The sequence below is a fragment of the Helianthus annuus genome, chromosome 10, assembly GCF_002127325.2.
Source record: "Helianthus annuus cultivar XRQ/B chromosome 10, HanXRQr2.0-SUNRISE, whole genome shotgun sequence".
Classification (NCBI taxonomy): domain Eukaryota; kingdom Viridiplantae; phylum Streptophyta; class Magnoliopsida; order Asterales; family Asteraceae; genus Helianthus; species Helianthus annuus.
The window spans coordinates 29177753-29187768 of record NC_035442.2 but is presented as its reverse complement, the minus strand read 5'-3'; the positions used below and the strand labels follow the sequence as shown (position 1 = coordinate 29187768).

General features: G+C 35.6%; 1 non-coding gene across 1 annotated transcript; it reads right to left on the bottom strand.

Moving 5' to 3' along the window:
• Nucleotides 1-468: 468 nt before the first annotated feature.
• Nucleotides 469-575, bottom strand: LOC118483415. The gene has a single exon (XR_004870703.1). It is a non-coding gene; the product is annotated as a small nucleolar RNA R71 (small nucleolar RNA).
• Between the last annotated feature and the right edge of the window lie 9441 nt (nt 576-10016).

Sequence of the window (10016 nt, the reverse complement as noted above, 5' to 3'; positions counted from 1 at the left end):
ATAAAAGAACCCCTAGAAGAACCCGAACGCTTTCTCAGAAAAAAACTTAAAGCTAAAAACCAAGAGAAGGTTTCGGGGGACCCACTTCCAATGGCGGACCAACGTACCCTCATGGATTACCTACGACCCACCGTAGGTAATCTCGGCGCCGCTATCAATGCACCGAATGTTGAAGCCAACAACTTCGAACTTCGGCCACATTTGATACAAATGCTTCAAAACTCCGCAACCTTCCATGGGCTTGCAGACGAGGATCCCCATCTACATATTACTAATTTCTTAGAAATATGTGATACCTTTCGGATCAATGGAGCATCAAATGACGCCATCCGCCTTCGAATCTTTCCATTTTCACTAAAAGACCGAGCAAAAGCTTGGCTCAACGCCCTCCCAGTTGGCTCGGTAAACATCTGGGATGAACTAGCCCAAAACTTTCTATATAAGTATTTCCCTCCCGCTAAAATGGCTAAATTAATGACTGAAATTAATACATATTCACAAGAGGATGGGGAATCCTTATATGAAACTTGGGAAAGGTTCAAGGAGCTATTGCGAAAGTGTCCTCATCACGGTCTTGCGGTATGGCAACAAGTATCCACTTTCTACAATGGGTTGTTGCCACACACAAGACAAACACTTAACTCTAGCTCCGGGGGACTTTTAGGTAATCGCTGCCCACATGAAATATACAATCAAATTGAGGAAATTGCTCAAACCAATTTTCAGTGGCACACTCCCCGAGGAAATAAATCTATTGCCCCGGGCGCCCATAAGGTTGATGAAAGCACTTCTTTACAAGACCAAATCGAGGCCCTTTCTTCAAAAATCAAAAAGTTAGAAATGACAAAAACGGTCTCGGTTATGGCTTGTGAAGGGTGTGGTGGGCCACATGAAAATTGGAGTTGTATGAAAGAAACAGATGATCAACCAGAGTCGGTAAACTACATTGATAATAGACCTGGGCCGTCGGGTCCTCCAACGGGTACCTACAACCAAGGATGGCGTAACCACCCTAACCTTGGTTGGAGAGAACCCGACAATAGTAGTAACCAACAAAGCCTAAACCAACGAACAAACTTTCAACAACCAAGAAATAAGTCACAAAATTTCCCTCAACAACAAGGTGGACGAGAAAGGCTTGAAAATACTATATCTCGCCTCATCTCCGACACTGAAAAGAAAAACTTGGATCGATTTCAACAATTGGAATCGAATTTTAGAAATCAACAAGCTAGTATACAAAACATTGAAAAACAAATATATCAATTAGCTCAAAATTTCTTCGAGAGACCACAAGGTGCATTACCAAGTAATACCGAAACAAACCCAAAAGCACAAGTCCGTCTCATAACGTTAAGAAACCGTACCGTAGGTTCCGAAGAAGCTCCACCACCGCCAACTGAGGGAAGCACAACACCGCCCCAACAAGAGAAGACTTCTCATCTAATTCAAGAGCCTACCAAATCTCCTCCGGTTCCATACCCCGGTAGGTTATTCGTCAAAAGACCAATGAGCAATTCGCAAAATTCGAAAATCTACTAAAACAATTGCATGTTAATATTCCTTTTATCGAAGTCCTAACTCAAATGCCTAAATACTCAAAATTCATGAGGGACTTCCTCACTCATAAAAGGAAAATTGAATCATTGCAATTAGTTAACTTAGGCGAAGAATGCTCCGCCCTCGTACTCAACAAACTCCCACAAAAGAAGATTGATCCTGGAAGCTTCACAATTCCTTGCTCGATCGGGGAATCCCCCGTTCGTAATGCACTAGCCGACCTTGGGGCTAGCATTAACCTCATGCCTGCATCAATGTTCAAACGACTCGGCCTAGGAAAAACAAGCCCTACCAAGATGAGTATACAACTTGCCGACAGATCCATCAAATACCCACAAGGTGTCGCTGAAAATCTACTGGTCAAAGTCGACAATTTCGTCTACCCGGCCGACTTTGTCATACTAGATATGGAAGAGGACACCGAAGTCCCCCTCATACTAGGGAGGCCATTTCTAGCCACCGCGCAAGCAGTGGTAGACATGAATGACGGAACACTTACTTTGAAGTTTGGGGATAAGGAAGTGAAGTTTGGAGTTGGGAAGAGAGTAGAGGACGATGACCCGGTCAATTACATGAAGGTCACTGATTCGAGTTTGGATGATGCTCTCCGACGGTGCAACATGGGATGCAAAACATCCCGCTCAGAAAATATATGACCTCACTTTGGGTCTAGCCAAGAACCCTTATAAACGTGGCGCACCACGGAGGCATTCCGCGGAACTATCGTTAGTTTAGCTTAGATTAATTTTTATTTTAGTTTAAATTTGCGGGAATAAAAGACACTTGGGATGGTCAAGGATAACAAGGGAAACGAGAAACATCACCCCATGCACGAAGACAGGGCCATCCGGCAAAAATTTCTTCATTACAGCAAGTTCAGCACGGGCGGTGTCCGCCCAACACGGCCCCGTGCTGCACAATCTGCAGAAATCGCCCAGTTCAGGTAACTGGACACGGGTCGTGTTCACTGAACACGCCCCCGTGTCCAGGCTTCCGTTCCTCTTTTTAAATTTTGTCACCGGCACCTGAACACGGGGCCGTGCCCGGACACCATGGGGCCGTGTCCAGAGTGCCAGTAACATAAAAGTTTTGCTTTTAACACTCTTTTACACATTCAATCAACCTAAAAACTTATTTTTGGGACACATTGAGGACAATGTGTAATTTAAGTGTGGGGGGGTGCTAAAACTTTGAATCTTGCAAGTCCTAATTAACAAGCCTTACACAAAACTCTATTAGAACCGCTAATCACCCCAAATTTTTTTCAAAAAAAAATTTCATTTTTTTTACTTGTCTAAGTTTAAGTTGGGAATTTCAAGTTCTAACAAGGTTATATTTTTACAAGTTTACAACCGATAGCGTCGTGATAAAAAGAACCAACGTAAGAAAATTATGAAACGGCATGACAAGCTTAGTTAAAATTTGATTATATATACTTGATCACATTAAAAACCCATTCCCACAAAAGTGAGTTTTGAGCCTTTATTGAGCATACAAATACATATCTTTACACTAAATGCTCATTTTTCGTTTCTTGTGTGAATAGCCGCTTGGTTCGTACGACTCTAGAACTTGCCACGACAATGCATTCCCGGTCCTTACCAACTTAAACCCGAGTAAGTAAATGATGGAGGCATTAGGACTAACCTTTTTTTTCTTTCTACACCATTATTTTTCATTTTTTTTACCACCTACCCAAAAATCCCCCTAGTTAACCTATTTGAGCCTAAACCTTTTCATTTCTTAACCCAAAACAATCACCCTTTTTACCCACCTAAACCTTTTTATTTTAACCCTTTTCTTTTAGTAACAAAGCTCGGTTTTTCTTATGACTTTTCAAAAAAAAAATAGTTGATGAAACCAAATAAACAAACAAGTTCATCAAAATTAACCTTGTTTGAAAGAAATGGTTCATCAAAATAAAAAAAAATTAAAAATTGTGAAAAATAAAAGGTCTCTAAAACTGATGCTTTTTACGCTTTTGGCCCTTTTACTAACCACTAACCCAACTACCCACCTTTAGCCCAAGCCTAACCCTTCACCCAAAAAGTCCTCTTGATATTTACAAAGGTATATAGTTAAAAAGGAGGAGGATTGATTGCTTGGCAAGCCTATAGTAGGAGTAAGTTCCATGCCGCTCTCGAGTGATTTAGTAAAAATACACCTTCGGCCGAGTGTTGAGTGATCCCCCCGTGAGGTATGTAAACTTGTATATAAATGGAATTTTAAAAAGGCATGTTATGCCCTAATAAGTAATTTATCTTATGAAACGTTTTTAATAAATCATGACGAATAAGATTGTAAATAAATAAAAATAAAACTTAAATAAAGAATCTTGGAAATCCCGACACTCTATGACAAGTCCAAAAACCTTCTCTTCTACCCATTCCATTTGGGAGTGAAAAAGCCACATTATAAAAAGTTTTGATTGAGGACAAGCAAAGATTCAAGTGTGGGGGTATTTGATGTGCACAAAATGCAACATATAAATTACATCAATTGTGGCATAAAACTAACCCTTTTTAGTACTAATGTTGGAAAAAGTGTGTTTTTGCCTTCCTTTTGTATTTTCAGGATTAAATGAGCTCAAATGAACAAAAGAAGCAAAAATACAGCTAAATCTAACATAAATACAAGAAAAGGAACAAACGTGGCATGCCCGACCTCTTGACAGCATCTTCCCAAAGTAAAACAAGAAGACAGAAGACTGAACACGCCCCGTGCTCAGTGAGCACGGGGGCGTGCCCAAGTGTCAGCAGAAAAGACAAAGTGATAGAAGCTTCTACTGCCCACCACAGGGCCGTGCTCAGCGGACACGGGGGCGTGGTCAACTGTTGCAGACGCATTTAATGAAATTGCGAATTGCAATTAATGAAGAGAGAGACTCGGATGGACACGGGGCCGTGCCCAGTGGACACGAGGCCGTGCCCAGGCTTCTGTTCAGCCTATAAATAGGAGTGCTTGGAGCTCTTGCAACTCATCCCTTGGCACACCACATCTCTCACACTTCACCCACCACCCACCACCATCACAACACCATCATGCACCACCATCATCCATTATCCATCATAGAGTGTGTGAGTCATCTCGGGATCCAAGATTGATCGTAAGAGTTCTTGACAATCAAAGGCCATGTTTGCCTAAGTCTCTTACATCACTTGGTGAAGACAAGTGTTTAGTGTAATACTTTTTATTTTTAATCTTTTGCACTTTTTAATTTGTTTTGTATTAATGACTTTAATTACTAGTTTCTTATGTTGAAGGTGATTCTTCCTTATCGTTTGTCCGTGGTGTCTTGGCATTATTTTACTGTCTATATAAAATAAAAGATTTTCACCATTCATATCTCCACGTTCTATATGGAGGTATGTTGGCTACCTGGTCGGGGGTTAAGGGAACAGTTTGGTAAGAGTCTTGCCATTGTTCAGTGTATAGATCCTACAAAGGACCTGGATCAAATTTAGTAGGACCTCCTTCAATACCCAACGGTATTGGATGGCGGGGGTCCAAACTCTTTGATCCCCTCATAAGTTAAACTACTATTAAAACTTTAACCCGACTACTTAGGACTGTATCCCTTCTGACTCAGACTACTTAGCCGAGGGTAACGTCGCCTTCAAAAGAGGGGCCTACCACATTATGCATTAATAACTTAATTAATTATCTTTCAATAATCCGACCCTTTAGGATTGTATCCTTGCTGACTCAAACTACTGGGTTGAAGGTAACGTCACCTTCAAAAGAGGGGCCTTCCACAATAACTAAGATAATCTCTTAAACAAGTGCAAAAGTGCGAAAATAATCAAAGATTACACTACACACGAGTCGAATCCAAGTGATTCATCTTGTCTATCTGTTTTTACTTTTATTTTCTTTTTCAGCATTTTAGTTAGTTTTATTTTTCTAGTTTAAAATTCTTTTTCTAACATTTTGATTTGATTAGACGTTGAGGATAAACCGGTACTAAAAGCTCTTGTGTCCTTGGACGACCTCGGTATCTTACCAACACTATACTACGTCCACGATGGGTGCACTTGCCCATATGTGTGTTTAGTGTTAGTGAGTATCGTGTTTATAAATTTAAAACTTGCTAAAAATTGTAAAAAGTGCTTAAAATATACACCTAAATTATATTACACCTAATGCACATCAGACCGCTAAAATAAAAACCACCTCCAGTTGTAACAACCGTGAGAACTACACCGTACGGGGCGAGGTGGACCAAAATGTTTTTTTCATAAACGTAGATGCGTGTATTATAAACCCATTTGTAAAAAAAAATTCAAAAAAAAATGTCGTGTGTGTAGTTTTGAGCACCACAAGTTTGTGTTTACCGGTATCGTAAATTTTATTTGTGTGTATTATAAACCCATTTGTAAAAAAAATTAAAAAAAAATGTCGTGTGTGTAGTTTTGAGCACCACAAGTTTGTGTTTACGGGTACCGTAAATTTTAAATAAAATTTACGGTACCCGTAAACACAAACTTGTGGTGCTCAAAACTACACACACGACATTTTTTTTTTTTTGAATTTTTTTTTACAAATGGGTTTATAATACACGCATCTACGTTTGTGAAAAAAATTTTTGGTCCAACTCGCCTCGGATCAAAAAGTTCTCACGGTTCTTACAACTGGAGGTGGTTTTCATTTTAGCGGTCCCCTTAGTAACTATATAAAAAAATTGATTAATTATTAAATAATTTCCATAACAATGATTATCCTTAAACCGAAAGCATCTATAATTAAATTGATCAGAAATTTAAAAATCAACCAAAAATTGGGTTTTATTTACAAATAGAAGAAATAATGCAAGTTGGTTTTTATATGATTTTAGAGTATCCATACTTAGATTATGTCTTATATTTTTAGTAAAATTTTAATTACCCTACTTATCATGAATCTTTTAAATAATAAAATGTAATATTGTTAACATGAGAATTAGCAAAAACAAGCATGATATCATATATATATATGAAACACAAACTACTAATAACATTGTTTTATCATGTTACCCATATACATCAACAAACAATCAAGTTAATAAGTTCAAAAACAAAATCATGCAACATGGCCATCAAAACATTCATAATTATAATATATGATATCAAAACGTACTTATAGGTCGTTCTTAAACTAAAGTGACGTCATTTAGAACGATCTTCTGCTGCGAAGACACGTATGTGAAGTGCAACATATCAAACAACTTCAAGTTATTCTCAGTCATGAACTTCCGCCAACCACCCAACGCGTAACGTGGCTGGCCATTGTTTAACTCCGTCTTCACATCATAAACATCCACAAGTCCAACCATATTTTAAACTTTCAAGGGATGAAGATCAACACAAAGACCTACTCGTCTGGCAACTTCAATAGGAAGACGCTACATGTATTGTGTGAAAGAAAATAATACTCAAAGACAAATAACATAAATCATTAGTTTGTTATAAAAAATTGGTATACCAGCCTATATTCTCCTTTCCGAACAAAGTGAAAGAACTCAGGGTCGAGAAGATGAGCATAATGTTTTTTTGCAGTCTTTGCACTCTTATTTGTATGCTTACGCTTTTTGTGAGCATTGCCGCCATTCTTCCCCTTGATGAAAAAATAAACATATACATGCGAATTAAAAGCATGTGGAATATATGCGCCAAAAAAACAGTTTATATAACGTATACTAATTAAGTGGCAAGTATAGATACCTTGACCTTATGAGCAAACGAAGAACATGCAATATGATCAATTGTGTCGATAGGTAAGGTGGCATGGAAACCCTTTGTCGTATTCTTGACCATCTCCTTTCTGTCAGAAATAACCTTACCTTTCTTCTTAACCTGTTGTCATAGAGTAACGTTAATAACCAAAATAATATAACAATCTTTAACATGGTAAAATGACATCTTGTAAGTATTACATTATTGGATAAATATAAAATAAGATACACAACATTAATAATGATTGTAAAAACATTAAATTTATATGTGTTTAAATTAAAATAATAATTTTAATAATTAAGTAAGTACCTGACTAAAAGTTTTTCCTTCACCTAAAGACGTAACTTTATCATCCTTATAGATGTCCTGGTCAACATTACTAGAATAATTAATAAAATGCTAAAATAAATAAATCTTTTACTGCTAATGCTAAATACATACGTACCTTGAATATATTCTCAAAATAATCAGCCTTGGATATCTCAAGTACAATATCATCGGCAGATTCAGCTTTCTTCGACAACAGAATCTCAGTCTCGTTTCGATAAACTAATAACTCAAAAACAACATTATCAATTCTCATGAAGATAAGCAAATCATCGTCCAGTATCCTAAGATCGTTGCACACTTCCGGCCATCCTTTAGCAACTACAAAGCTGGTATGAAACTTACACGCCTCAACATTCCAATAAGAACCCTTATAACATATTTGATATATGCCACTTGGTGGGCTGTTTACGTAACATTGTTTAATGAAACAATCTTCGATTATTTGCCATGTGGAAACTATTTTGCTTATGTCATTGAATGGTGGAGCTATTTTGCCTATGTGGCATCCTATGGTTGAGAAACAGTATGTCAAATTAAAATATAAAAAAAAGATGTTGGTCTTCCATAGCTTACCTCTCAAACAGTTACTTAACCAAAAGAAAAGTTATTCTTAGGAATATAATAATGAATGAAGAACAAATGAACATGTATTTATATAAAACTTGCTAAGATCATATTTTTAGAAACAATATGTTATTAAAATATAAAAAAAAGATGTTGTAAAATTTTGATAAATAAAGAAACTGTATAATACACTAACATAATTTAACATAAATATAAATTTATAAAAATAGAAAGATTATAATCGTGTCTGTAGATACATACAAATAAAGGGTTGACTTTTGAAGAGTATTTCATATTTAGAATTTTTTTAACAAATTCGATGTTTAAACATATAATATTGGAAATAACCGTATATATTGTTTGTAATATGCTACACATGGGAATTCACACTTACTTGCATAACCCAACCTTCATCAACACAAAACTTCATTTTCATATAGAAAACTGTGAAAATAAAAAAAAAAAAGGATTTTGTTATTATTCAACAAATAATGATTTCATAATTTATTAAAATTCTACTACCATAAAACACACCAATAATATAAAGATTTTGATCAAAGAAAACATAATATCTACATCAAAATTAACTGTCAATCTATTTTAGTTTCCATTTTAGTTAAGTATGATTGTCAATTAACACAGAAATAAATTTATGTATTCATAACTTTTATATGATATTGCATTATAAATTGAATAATAGTTTACAAAATAAAATTAAATTACCAATATACGTATTCCCAAATATAATTTCACATAAATCAATTATCATTGTTTCCTTATTTGTTATAAATATATTTAAATTTCCTAAAAACAATAATAAGTTAATAAAAATAAAAGATATCTATATATATTTTGTGAACATAAAAGTTCAGACATCAACTTATTTTGTAATTGAACGTGGTTTTCACATGGTTTGACATCTTCAGTGGTTGTATTTAAACTTAAAACATTAAAAAAAAATTAATGTTTACATACTAAGTATATCAAACTAACAATAAGACATGTTATTTTAAACATTAACAATTAACAACCCATAATAATTAACCATATATTCGTATTCAAATAATATCTTTAGAGGTTCGGATGTTTGCGTTGGAGGCATCGATATGAAAACCGTAATATATTCGATGTGCAAAGAAAATAAGATAAATTGGCAAAGGGAGTAATACCAAAATTATGTTATACATTAAAACAAAAAAAAACTTATCAACTTTCTTACAAAGTAACATTGTTTAACTACTAATTGTTCAAACGGAAACATAACTGACCATCCACCATGAAGCATACGAAGATGAATTAGAAACTACGAAAACAACTGTCTAACCACCATTAACTAATAACCACCAAGGATCAAAAAACCAAAACGAACCACCACATCACCAAAATGTCTAAAAACCAACTAACAACAACCACAAAACCTAACAGTCACTGATGCGTGTGTAGCGTTATATATTTTTATGTATATTTTAAGCCCTTTTTAACACTTTAGTCAAGTTTTCAATTTATAAAACACGATATGTTACTAACACTAAACACACATATGGGCAAGTGCACCCATCGTGAGCGTAGTATAGCGTTGGTAAGATACCGAGGTCGTCCAAGGACACAAGAGCTTTTAGTACCGTTTTATCCTCAACGTCTAATCAAATCAAAAGTTGGAGAAAAAGTTTTAAACATGAAAATAAAAACTAAAATGCTGAAAAATAAAAATAAAAATAAAAATAAACCAGATAGACAAGATGAATCACTTGGATCCGACTCGCCTTTAGTGTAACCTTTGATGATTTCCGCACTTTTGCACTTTTTAAGAGATTATCTTAGTTATAGTAGTAGGCCCATCTTTTGAAGGTG